This window comes from Nicotiana sylvestris, chromosome 3 (assembly GCF_000393655.2).
Source record: "Nicotiana sylvestris chromosome 3, ASM39365v2, whole genome shotgun sequence".
In the NCBI taxonomy this organism is placed as follows: Eukaryota; Viridiplantae; Streptophyta; class Magnoliopsida; order Solanales; family Solanaceae; genus Nicotiana; species Nicotiana sylvestris.
The window spans coordinates 155,591,936-155,605,937 of NC_091059.1; positions in this window are offsets into that span (position 1 = coordinate 155,591,936).

The following is a 14,002-nucleotide window of genomic DNA, read 5'->3' on the forward strand; positions in this document are numbered from 1 at the left end:
TTGTTCAAAATCTGTAATAATGGTGTGATCCGGAGATGTGTTCAAGAGGAGGAGCAATTGAGTATTTTGGATGCTTGTCATTCCTCTCCCTACGGTGGTCATCATGGTGGGGCGAGGACAGCTTCAAAGGTGTTAAGTTGTGGTTTTTTGGCCCACATTGTACAAGGATACAAGTTAACTGGTGAAGAAATGTGATGAATGTCAAAGAGCGGGTGGAATTTCAAAGAAGGATAAGATGCCTCTCACCACTATTCTCGAGGTTGACATATTTGATGTGTGGGGCATTGATTTCATGGGTCCGTTTGTAAGCTCTTGTGGTAACACGTACATTCTTGTGGCCGTTGATTATGTTTCAAAGTGGGTTAAGGCCGTGGCTTTACCTAACAATGAGGCCCGGAGTGTTGTGGCCTTTCTCAAGAAGTATATCTTTACTCGGTTTGGCACTTCTAGAGCAATGATTAATGATGGAGGGTCTCATTTTTGCAATAAGGCATTTGACACTTTGCTTGCAAAGTATGGTGTCAATCATAAGGTTTATACCCCTTACCATCCTCAAGCTAGTGGGCAAGTTGAAGTCTCCAACCGGGAGATCAAGAGTATATTGTCAAAGACGATCAATGCAAATAGGACCGATTGGTCAAAGAAATTGGATGATGCTATTTGGGCTTATAGGACTACTTATAAGACTCCGATTGGTATGTCCCCGTATCGGTTGGTGTTTGGGAAAGCTTGTCATCTACCGGTCGAGTTAGAGCACAAGGACATGTGGGCTTTAAGGAAGTTAAATCTTGAATGGGATGTGGAAGCAAATCTTCGAGTGGAGCAGCTTAATGAGCTTGATGAGTTCCGGTTTCATGCCTACTCCAGCTCATCCTTGTATAAGGACAAGATGAAGTACCTTCATGACAAGTATGCTCGTGGAAAGAAGTTCAAAGTGGGTAATTTGGTTCTCTTGTTCAATTGCCGATTACGACTGTTTCCGGAAAAGCATAAATCAAAATGGAGTGGACCTTTTGAGGTGGTGCTTGTGACTCCTTTTGGTGCTCTTGATTTGAAAAACAAAAATGGTGAGATCTTCAGAGTTAATGGGCACAGAGTCAAGCACTATCTTGGCAAGTTTGATGATAGCCACGTGGTGGAAATAATCCATCTCAAGTGATTGATGGTAACCTGCGTCGTGCCGCGATGTTAAATCAGGCGCTTCTTGGGAGGCAACCCATGTGATTTTCTTTTTGTTTTTCTTTGATTTTCTTCTTAGTGTAGAATTTGCTTTTGAACTAACTGGTTGTGAGATGTGTATAGGGATATTTGATACGGTGAAGGACTAATTTGGAAAAAGTTGGCACTCTCTGAAGTTTAGACCGTTGTCGCGCTTGATTTTTTGTGGTTGTGATGGCCTTACCACGGAGGTGGAAATTGTTCGCGGTCAGCGATGCTAAAATGTCCAAAGTGGAGGTTCTATGAAGTTTCAACCGCTGTCGCGGTGCATTTTTCGCGGTCAGCGGTGGCTTACCGCTGTGGCAAAGCATTTTTCGTGGTCCGCAGTGGTCTCAAAGCAACAACCCTTCTGAGTTTCAAAATCACGGTTTGCGGTGCATTTGTCGCGGTCACGGTAGGTAAAAATAAGTGGGTCCCAAGGCTTGTCTATAAATAGAACCTCAGGGCCCCCTTTTACACTTTTCGCCCTTTGCGCTCTCAATCAACATAAACTACTGTTCACTCACGCCCTAGCTTGCACAAACACAAGAACTGAGTTGAATTTGTTTCACATTTCACATCTGGTAATTCCAATCAACCCTTAGTCTTTAATTTTGTTCTTATTTTCTTTTCCATTAATAGTTATTACTTCTTCTTCTTCTTTTTTCTTTCAATTTTGACTTAGGGTTCCATAATATTAACTAGATTAGGTTTTAATTAGTTAGAAATGGTTATTAACTACCTAGTAGATTGATAATGTGTTGATTAATGCTAAAATGAATGGAAAATTTGAAACCCTAGGTGTTGAGCCCAAATTTGACCTTCGCGGTCCGTGGTTGTTTTTCCGCGGTCCGTAGTCATTTTTCCGTGGTCTGCGGTCATCTATCTTTTGAGAGATTTTAAGTCTTGATAACCGTAGTCAGCGGTGGCATTTTTCGTGGACAGCGGTGCCTCTCCGTGGCCGTGATGGTTTTTTCGCGGTCCGCGATGATAAAGTTCAGAGAAGTACATTTGAGGGATTGCGGTCCGCGGTTGATTTTTTGTGGTCCGCGGTGCACTTACCGCGGTCGCGCTCTATTTTCCATGGTCTGCGGTGCTAATGAATTAGAGAGTGGGTAGTCTGAATCCCACCTTTTTGCAGCCGCTGTGCATTTTTTGCGGTCCGCGGTTTGCTGTTTTGTCTTGCACTATCAACTGCTTTCCTGCACCACTTATTCTAGTCTTTGCACTAACAAGTTATAACTGATTATACTTGTAGACAATGGTTAAATCTAGAGGAGGTAGCAACAAACAAAAGGGTAGAGTAGAGTCCTCCTGGGGTAGGGGACGAGGCATGATTAAATTGACCCCAGCAGTTCGGAAAGCAATTGGGGAAACCAGAAAAATCATCAGAGCTGCAGATTGAGCTGCTTCCCATTCTGAGGGAAGTGAGTACTTGCCCTCCCGGGAGGCATCAGATTCTGATTCAGTGCCAGAATATATTTTAGACTTCTTGGGAAGACTTAGGTTGAGAGATGAGCCCACACCTCCAGCCTTTCCTACTGCTCGTGCTTCAGTTCATATTTCTTCTGAGTCGTTTGAGGGCTCAATAGAGAGCAGTGATAGTTCAGCTTCAACCTCACCTACACCTTCGTCACCAAGACAAGATGTATATGTTGTTGTACGGGATGAAGAGGGAGGGGGTGTGCCCCAACCCGGGGGTGTGGAAAGAACTAGAAACCCCGAAGTGTGGCAAAAACGGTTCATCAGTGAGCTGGCTTATCACAAGTTCCGGGAATGGTGGCCTCTAAGGTCATTTATTCATGAGCGCTAGTTCATATAGAGGGATCTCCTGCCACACAACCCCAACGTGAAACAACAATTCAATGAACGAGTGGGGTGGGATTACTTCACCAGTAGGGTGTCAAAGGCAAACGAGCACTTAGTCAAAGAGTGTTACGCCAATGCTTCCCATATCAAGAAAGATACCAAAGTGACTAAAGTGCGGAACTTGAAAGTAAAGTTTGATGGGAACACAATAAATGAATACCTGGGCTTTAATGAGGAAGATGAAGCATTTTACTTAGAGAAGTTGGCACTGGATAAGGCAGCCCATCCGTGGTTGGCATCATATCTAGCTCTCCCGGGAACCACCCCAGCATGGTTGACAACAGGGGTTCCTATCTGAGGAAAGCCCTAAACTTTGAGGCGAAGGGGTAGGAGACTTTTGTATGCAGCAGGTTGGACCCCACTACCCATGAAAACTCCATGATGGTCTCCCGGGTGATATTAGTGGCGGCTATTATGGCAGGGTTCCTGATCAATGTCGAGAATGTCATGTCTAGGGTGATCACTAGGGTGGTCAATGAGGGTGACATATCATACCCCTTCCCCAACTTCCTTACAATGTATTTGGAAAACCAGGAGGTGGAGAAAAGAAACTTTGACGTGAAGGTGAAACCCAAGATGCCCTTTTCATAGTACAACCACAAGGCTGAGGACAACCCCAAAACCAAAGAATCCAAGGGCAAAGCCACTACTTCTACTGGCCAATCTGAAGAGACAGTAGTCGTAGTCACTTCTTCTCAGCCTCCCACTGCCATACCAGATCCTGCCTCTAGATCATCTACTTCCACCTCTCCAGATATTCCATCCTCCTCAACATACCCATTGACTGCCATAGATTGAGCCAAACACTCTCCAATATCTACAACTAGATGCAGGCAGTAACTTCTAAGCTGTCTGTACTCTCTAGTTCAATGGCAGCTCAGTCAGTGCCCCCACAGCCACAGATGCCAACTTCGGTAGAGGAGACTCTTAAGGAGCTTCTGGGAAACCAGAAGAAGCTCCTTAATAACCAAAAGATGATAATGGATGCTCATGCTGATCAAGGGAAAACATTTAAGGAGATAAGCAAATACACAAAGAAGCTGAAGAAGATGCGAGAATCGAAGAATTCGGTTAAGGAATTGAGGGGAGAAGTGGAGAAGATGAAGGCAGCTGACTATTTGCCTTTGGAGCTAATATTGCATGATCAGCCTCCAGCAGCTCAGACAGAGCAGGTTCCGGAGCAGGAGATTGAGAGAGCTCCAAAGAGGAGGAGGATGATCCCCCAGGTAGATGATGTTGATATTGAGTTGGAGGAGACAGAGGGTGTTGCTTCTAGCTATCCACAAGCCCCCAGGACAGCTGATCTAGGTGCCCAGCCACAGGATCTCGTGCTACCACAGGACCCCATGCAGACGGAGGTTCCATAGAGATTTTTCTTCACTCTCTATCTTTCTTTTTGAGCTTATTTTTGGTTAGTTAGCATTGAGGACAATGCTAGCTTTCATTTGAGGGGGTGACCCTACTTTGATTTTTGATTTGGTAGTTGGATTGTAATTATGACACTATTTTCTTTCTTTATGCTTATTTTTCAGTTTTGGTATGTATATAACTTTACCTTTTATTTTACTTTTCGCTATTGTCCTAGTGTGGTCTGTATATAAAGTTACTCATGTATATATTCATTCTTTCTTATGTATATTCATCTAAACCCTCTTTTGTACATATTCAGTTTACTTTCCGCATTTTACTTCATAGCTTCTTTTGCAATTTCCTTAATAGTATAGCTTCTTATTTCATTTGATAGCTTCTTTTTCGGTTCGTAGATTCTTATTTTTCAAGTTTCAATGATAAATAAGCCTTTGGTTTTCTTAATGTCACGGTTCTTTTCAAAGGTGGAGTTTGTGTGAACCGGGTGGCTCTTCCCGATGATGAATGGCATGACAACCTTCTTAAGGGTTCGAGTCTATTTTTTTGTATAAATAGTAGTTAGTAAGCAATGGTGCCTCAGGCAAAGCTTCACTTGGGCCTAACATATTTACCTTTGACCTTATGGTTAAAAACAAATTATTGTGTATAGGATGGTGATAGTTGTGACCTTGAGACCCTTGTGTTGGCTAAACAATTATTGAGTGTTTCTCGGAACCATTTGTGTTGATCAAATCTTAGCTAAGGTTGTTGTGGGCCACAGACTCTGTTTCTTTAGCAATCCTATAGCTTATGTGGTGAGGTATTGATTTACAAGTCCAAGTCCCGTACCAATGAGTTAGAACTTGCCCTGAATGTTTGTCCAAGCGAAATCCTAAGTGAAGCTCGACTTAAGAAGTGATTATAGGCTCTCATTGATCTTAATTGAGACTTAAGAACATCCATAGCCTACCTGTAAGCACGTGATTTTTGCCCTATATGAGAATTACTCCCAAAAAATTCAAAATAAAATGATTTTCCTTGGTGTGAAATTTTGTGAGATTTTGTGATATTTTGGATAATTATTTGTATTTGTCTGTGTTTGTTTATTTGTTAAATTAATAAAAAAATATGTCGCATTTGCATGTAGGATTTAATTCTATAATTGTTACTAATTAAATTTGTTTACAAAAAATTAAAAATTACAAAAATAGGCATCGTTTGCATTTTTAGCATTTAATGTCCAAATATACAATTTTATGCTTAATTATTACTTAATTGTGCGTTAATTGTTATTGGGAGTTAATTTGCACTTTTATAACTTAATTTAGTTCTTAATAATAGTTTAAGTATTTTTATAATTTAGTTTTAGAAAAATAAAAGAAGAAAAGAGAGCGAAAATATAAAGAAAGTCGGAATTAGGCCTCTTCTTCAACTTCAAGCCATAGGCCCAAAAAATGGCCCAATCTTCCCTACGACCCAGTCCATTTCGAACTGGGTCGACCCAGTCCATAACCCAAAAGACCCAAACCCCTTTTGTCTTACATTTTACAAAACAAAAACAAAACAAAAAAAAAAAGAAAGAAGAGAAAACCCTAAAGCTAACCAACCCGCCCCCCCTTCTATCTTTCTTCTTCTTCTTCCTCAAGAAAGACCCCTCCCATGGCTGCCCTTTACCCTCCATTAGCACGTCCTAATAGACCAGTTGTTCAAGCTTTACCTGCTCCGACCATGGATGACCCAGCTGCGTCTTCATCTCCTTCGTCAAGCTCAAAACTTACTTGACATCCATGGTTGCCAACGCTACGTCGAATGCTTCTGTCTCCGAGCTGCTGCCTCACGCCCATCATCTTCAACACCAAGCTCCCCGCGACTGCCCGTCACAGCTTCTGCCTCGTCAACTCAGGCAGCCATGGCTGCCATTGCATTCCATCAACGTCGAACAACTAATTTGGCTTGCCATTGTTCGACGACCAGCTGTTGTTGCTCCCCTATGCTTTACGTTGTTTTTTATCCCTCCCTCGACAAACTGTTGCTGCTACTCATCGCAGTAGTTCCCTATTGCCTGCTTCTCCATCGTCACTGTAGCAGCAGCTGCGTCCAGCCATAGGATCTCCGTCGTGATGCAACTTCCTCCGAGCTGCTGCTGCCGGCATCCGCTGCTTCACTTCATCGTTCTTCTTTGCTTCTAGTGTTTTGTTGTTGCTTCGTCTTCTTTGTTTGTCAAATGTCGAGGGTTTTTCATTGAGTCGAGGCTTGGACAGATTTGTATACAATCAAAGTTCGTCGTTGATTCATCTCCGGTTAGTTGTTTTTGAGTTTTATTTTGTCCATATTTTGTTTGATATTTTCCGGATCCAAAATCGTTAAATGATTTAATCTTTGTTTTGTTCGTTGTTCATCTTTGAAATAATTTTCTAGTGTGTTCATGTTGTTTGTTAAATTAATTTTCAGATTTCAAAATAGAAGTTTAATTAATTGTTTTCATATTCATTTCATGTTTGTATTATTGTTTAAGTGAATATTTGTTAGTTTGATGTTTGTTAGATTCAAATTGAAATTTAATTAACTATTTCTTCAATTTGTTTCATGTGTTTATGTATTGTTAGAAATTGTTAATATTGTTAAGTTCAAGTTTAAGTTCATAATTGTTTCTTCGTCGATCTTGTTATTTGTTTAAAGAATTTAGTTGTGTTAAAGGAATATATTGATTTAATCGTTTAATCCGTCATGTTTGTTGTGTTAAAATAGATTCATTCATGTTCATGTTTGGATGATCTTGAATCCGAATTTTGTATAGTTTGATTTCTTGTTTACCATTTATGATTATTTCTTGAATTGTTCTCATAATCTTGTTTAAAGTTTAATATAAGAATTGTTTGTTGTAATGTTGTTAGAGTTGATTTTAAGTTCAATATTATTGAATTTAGGAATCTAAATATACTTGTTTGATTGTTGTTGTTGTTTAAATCCGAAAAATAGGTTTGTTGTTGCCAAAAATATTGTTCAATCAAATTTTAGTTGTTCTTGGTTGTTCAATTTGTGTTCATGTGATTTGTTGTTGAAATGTTGTTAAAATCATGTTCATGTGATATTGTTGTTATGATGTTCATCCGTATTCATATTGTTGTTTGAACATTGTTAGAAATTGATCATATTGTCTATATTTTGGTTAAGTTTGATTAATTGATGTGTTATAGCTGATGGGTAGTTTGGTAAATTTGTAATACGTTCAGGGGTAGTTTGGTAATTTCAGTAAGGTCGGAAGGGGTAGTTTAGGAATTGTACATTTTGTAATTGTTTATTTGAAGCATGGGGGACAAAATGAAATGGGGTGGGTTGTGATATGATTATTTAATATAAAGGGGGGACAAGATTTAATTTAAAGGGGAATCTTGCATTATTTTAAATGAAGCATGGGGGACAAAATGAAATGGGGTGGTGTGATATGTTTATTTAATGTAATGGGGATGAGTGGAAAGATAATGGGTTGGGTAGAGAAAAGTATGGATTTTAATTAATTGAAAGGTTTATGGGATGGGTTATATATGTGAGGTCTTGAAATCAAAAAATATAGACAGAGAGATAGAGAAAAAATACACAGATACGAGAGAGAGAAACAAATCTGAAAATAAGAGAGAGAAAAAAAGGCTGAACATTTAAGAGAGAGAAAATTCCGAAAAAATATTTAAACTTTCAAATAAAAAAAAACTAAAAAAAATATTCTGTTTTCTTTCATTGTTTGAAATCAGAATTAATTGTTGTTTCATCAAAGCTTGAAGCTTTTGTTTTTGGGATTACTTCTCTACTGGTTTGCAAACTCTTTTCCTGGGTTGATACTGTTGCTGGGTTGTTGCTGCTGTGCTATACTGTTATTACTGTTGCTGATTCTCATCTTCATTTTTTTGCTTCCAATATCAGGTACACAACTGAAAAGCTGGTTATTGTAATCCGAAATATGAAGCATGAATACATATGAAGAATGAAATTTTGAAGTTTTAATTTCGTTTTTCTTTGTTTCCTTTTGTTGATTATATTTAAGCTATTCCATGTATTACTAAATAATAACTGGAATAAAAAAAATAACTTAAGTTAGTCTTTAATGAATCAGTTCGGCAAAACAAGTTAATTCACTAGTTATGAAGGTTTCAAGATTATCAACAATAGGTTAATCATGAATAACTAGCTAAATTTAGCTAAGACATGAATTTAAATTAAAAATTCATAAATTAGGCATTAAGGCATGACTTGAGTTCAAGCAAGACTAGAAGAACGTTTAAGTCTAATAAACTTTCTAATAAGCTTTAGTAATTATGGTTAAATCAAGTTTCAAATGGTTGTGAATAATTAATCTCAATAATTTTTTTAACAATGCTGAGTTTTAATCTAGCTATATTTGATTCTTTTGGATATTAGTTGTTGAACTTTTATTTTATTTATAATTTCGAAATTAAGAATAAAATTCCTTTTTCATCAATATTTGTATTAATCAAGCAATTAGCATGTCATGTTTTCTTAATAATAATAACAAATAAATAAATAAAACGTAATTAATTAGGATTTTCTTTATTCATTTTAGAGACTAATTTTAAATAGCAAAATGTAGTCACTTTAAGATTTGTCCATTTAAAATAAATGAGACGAGCCTCGCCAAATAAAACACACAAATTGCGGGGCCCTCGATAAAAATTTAATTGATTACTTAAACTTCGGGATGGGCCGTTTAGCAAATTTCACGGCCTTCCCCAAAGTAATAAAGCGCTAATCGCTTTAGGCGCGATATAATAATAATACATTCTTAAACACGGGTACGCATTTATGCGACCCAAATCCAAATCCCAAAACATTGAATAAAAATATGTTCCGGATCGTGGATGCATTTTATGTAACGCAATCCAAAGACATGTTTTTAAACGATGTTCACATTCTTTAAAAATATAATAATAACAATAAAAGCGGTTAAAAGTTAAAATTGCACTATAGTTTTTTTTGAACATGTATTAAAATCAGATATTTTAGCCATTACAACAGTTTAAGCGACCGTGCTAGAACCACGGGATTCGGGGGTGCCTAACACCTTCCCGAGGTCAACAGAATTCCTTACTTAGAATTTCTGGTTCGCAGACTTCATTTGGAAAGTCGAATATTTTCCTCGATTCGGGATTAAATTGGTGACTTGGGACACCCTAAAACTCCCAAGTGGCGACTCTGAAATAAATAAATAAATCCCGTTTCGATTGTCCTTTAATTGGAAAAAAAACTCCCTTGCACCCCCCGCGAGGGCGGAAAAAGGAGGTGTGACAGCTCTGGCGACTCTGCTGGGGACAATATTTTTTTAAACCCAGAACCACTGGTTCAGGGTTAGAAATTCGAGCTTAGATAAATTGTTATATTTGGTTTTATCTGATTTTTACATGTTTGAGCCTAATGTGCTAAATGCTGCTTTTACCGCTTTGATATTATTTGAACTGTACATATAAACTGTGCCGAAACCCTTCTCTCTTCACCTCCGGGGATGTGCTTACTGGTTGAGACTCCTTATTCTGTTAGTGTTATACCCTGAAATAAGAAAGAGGTCGGACAAGTTACGAAGCCGGATGGCCTTTTGGTTCCCGGTAAGTTGCCCCCTCCTCGACTCGAGTTGTCCGCTCGGGTACACAGTCTAGTACACTGACCCAGGTTTTGAATATAGAATAACGTGACTTCATGCCGGATCCCTAGTAGGAACGCTTATTTGCATCACGTTGCATTTGACTTAGGGGACTCAACACAGGGGTTGGGTCCGTCTAGGACTAGCAACCTGAAATGAAAAGACCATTCTGATGCATCCTACTTGCTCTGTACATATATTTGTTTCGAACTTGCATGTTGACCGGTTTCTGAATCTCGGGAATGTTGGAAAATTGAAAAAAAAAGGGTGAAAAAAAAAGAAAAGAAAAAGAAGAGAAATATCAGTTAGGGAGCTAATTGATTATCTTAGAAATAAAAAAAATCAATGACCAATTACTGGCGAAACTCTGCCGAAATTTTGAAAAAAAAAGGAAAATGTTTTATTTTGTTTTACTAAAAAAAAAATAGAAAAAGAGCCTTCTATTTTTGGAAAGTTGGTTGTTGATAAAGAAAAGGATAAGAAAAGTTTTTGTTCTAGTTTGAAAAACATAAGTTGTTTCATTATTTGTTGAAAAAGGAAAAAAATAAGTCTTTTATTTTAGTTTGGAAAATAGGTTATTTTATTATCTGTGAAAATAATAAAAAAAAAAGTCTATTATTTTTAGCTTGGAAAAATAGGCTGTTCTATTGGTTGAAAAGAAAAAAAAGAGTCTTGTTTCTAAAAATAGTTTTTATTCGCTTATGAAATGCCAAAAATAAAAATGGAAAAGAGTCATGTTTTAAAATAGTTCGGTTAATTTGCCCGAACTACGCGGGTTTGATTCTCACCGGATGTGAGATACGTAGGCAACCCTCATCGGGTCCAACCCCCTTTTGCTAAAAAACCCAAAAACAAATAAAAAAAAACATGTCAAGATTTTTAATTTTGTCATAAATAAGTCGGGTGATGTCCAACTTCCTCTTTTACAAAAAACATAGCAAAAATATATATGTCAAATTTCTAAGAAGTCGGGTGACGCTGTTTTATCAAGACATAGCCGAATGTTCCCGAAGGGGACGCCGGAAGGCTGACTTTGCATAAACAGCCACTTTTGGGTCATATTTAAGATTTGGTCCAGTTGACCCACACAGCCTTAAAAATCTTCGTCCCCGAGACGTTGAAAGGCCGTGTTTGCAATATTGAGTTTTCTAATTTGAAAAACGATAAAAAGAGTCATAAATAAGTCAGGTGATGTTGTTATGTCATAAATAGCCGAATGTTCCCGAAAGGAACGCCGGAAGGCTGACTTTGCATAAACAGCCACTTTTGGGTCATGTTTAGGATTTTTGGTCTAGTTGACCCACACAGCCCTATAAATCTTCGTCCTCGAGGCGCTGAAGGGCCGTGTTTGCAACACCAGGTTTTTATTATAATTTTAAAAGAGAAAAAAAAACAAAGAGTCGGCGGTCAGGTGAATACCGTTTGAATTTTTGGTCAAAATAAAGCCGAGCCAGCTTCAGCCGCGTCTTAAAACCGTTCTTGCCGAAATAACCTTAGAGTACCTTTCAATCGTCAAAGGTTATTTTCGTAAAAGAACGGACAAGTTTGTAAAGTGTCAAAATAATACTCCCCGGCCTCAAAATTCATGTGAGATTTGGAAGGGGGCACATTTGCAAAAATAGCCGTTTGTTTGCATTTGTCAAACGGGGAAAGGAAGCTGGCCTTTTTGTTTTGAGGTTATAAATCTTTTGGCTAGAATATATGGGTTGTTTGATTTTTGAGTTTGTTGGTCATCTTTCAACCTTTGAAACCCAGTTTATTTTATTATGAAAATTGATAAAAAAAATGTGTCTCATTGTTGTTACCTTTCATTTGGTCCGAACTACGCAAGGTCTGATTCATGCGGGGTCATGATACGTAGGCAATCTCCATAAGATTCGACTACCACTGAAAAAGAAAAAAAGGGAAGAAAGAAAAATAAAGGAAAGCGCAAGTGCATCGCATCTCTGATAGAACGGTTTAACTGCTTAGGTGCATTGCATCTCTAATATATGATTATCTGTCAAATGCCCTGACACTAACGTGATGGCTTCCCTTTGCTGTGTTCATATATAGAAAAGTGGTTGGTTGTGGTAACTCCTCCCTGCAAAGCAAATGACACAGAACCTCAGAACAGGGTGGGTCGGTACTGATGACCGACAACAATTGGTCGAACAGAACAACGGGTTGGTAGAAGAAGTGAAAATGCTGAGACAACATGTGGCAGACATGTATCAAGCATGGATAACTGGGAAAGCACCACCCCCACCACCGCCAAGCTTTTCAAACTCTGGCATTACCCATCCCCCATACTCTCCATCCCAGCCCACTTATGACAGCTTTCCTAGCTACCCGAGTAGCTCCATCACTCGTCCACGCTACTCCCTTCCCCAATGCTACTTCTCTCCACGAGATTCCCAAAGACGGGCTTCACTTTCCAAATACCCAGCTCCACAGAAGGCCTATCCACCCTCACAAGCCTACCAGAAGCCCCCTGGATCAGGTTTCCGGCCCAATCAAGCATTTAGGAACGAAAGGTTGCTGAAACGAGGAAAGGCTCTCACCCCTATCGGAGTATCTTATGCAAGTCTATTTGAAAGGCTAAAGCATGCTGGCTCGATTGAACCACTCCCCGCATGTACTCCAAATCCACTTGCAAGGAGCTTTGATCCGGCAGCGCGATGCGCCTACCACTCCAATGTCATAGGGCACAACATTGAGAGTTGTCATAGTTGGAGAAGGGAAGTAGAGAAAATGATCCAAGAAGGGCGGGTTGTGATTAATAACAGTGACATGGTGCACTCGAGCCCCCTCGAGAACTTGCCAACGGATGTTGATGATATTGAAGCTGGTAATGGTCTTGGCAGTATCGATGCAAAGCTCAGTGGCTAAGATGCCAGTCTTGATAAAGTGGAAGGACGCTCTGTTCCTTGGTTAACAAGAGAGAAGCTTGTGGTGGCTTATTTTGTTGACATTTATGTTGTTCGGATTATTAGGGTTATAAGTCGGATATTGTCTTGTCCAGTTTGTTTTAGGATTTTGTTCTGGATTGTTTTGTTTGTTTTGTTATTTAAACCATTTCACCGGTAGTCTAATACAAAATCCGGTCTTTCTTTATTTCCAGTCATCTCTTTGTTTGGTCCTTTTATCATTTTTGTTCAGTGCCGATTCTAGTGACATGACATGCGCACACAGTTTGGGCCCAACCTTAAAAGTTAATCGTAAAACCCTGGAAAGGCGATCAGACCATTTAAAGGAAATAAGAACGGTTTGGGATTATTTGAAGCCCGAGTCATGTGGAATTGGGGCAAGTTAAACACAAAGAAAACCGTTAAAATCAAGATTCTCCAAATTGGCGTGAGGGTCATTCATGATAATGAGAGTGTCGCCCAACGATGTTTTAGAAATAACAAAGGGAAAAGCAAATGTTTAACATAATTGTCAAGCCCAGCACCGTCGGAAGAGACTATAAATCTATTGTTTGTTGTGTTGTTTGCATTTGGCATGTTTTGAAGACTGGAATGACGAAGGCATTTTGTTCTGCTACCTAAACACTTTATCCTTCGTTACCCCTTTTGAGCCTTACTTATTTTTCTTTCATACCCCTCGTTCGGAATCAGTAAAAAAAACGACTAGAAAACGCGAGCATGGCATGAAAACATGAAGAAAAAAAAAGAAAGAAAAAAAAAAGAAGAAAAGAAAACAACAAAACGAAAAAGAAAAGAAAAGAAAAATGATAACAAAAAAAAAGTCAAATGAAAAAAGAGGAATTGGGAACTACGTTTGACCTGATTCCTCAAAGAGGATACGTAGGCGCTTCACGGCTCGGTCATAGGGTGCTTAATGGCCACAATGGTCATAGTGTACATGGTGTAATAAAAATAATAAAAAATAAGTAAATAATCCCCAAGCAAGAAACTGGGTCAAGGGTTGCGCTTGTTGTAAACAAATATGATTTCGAAG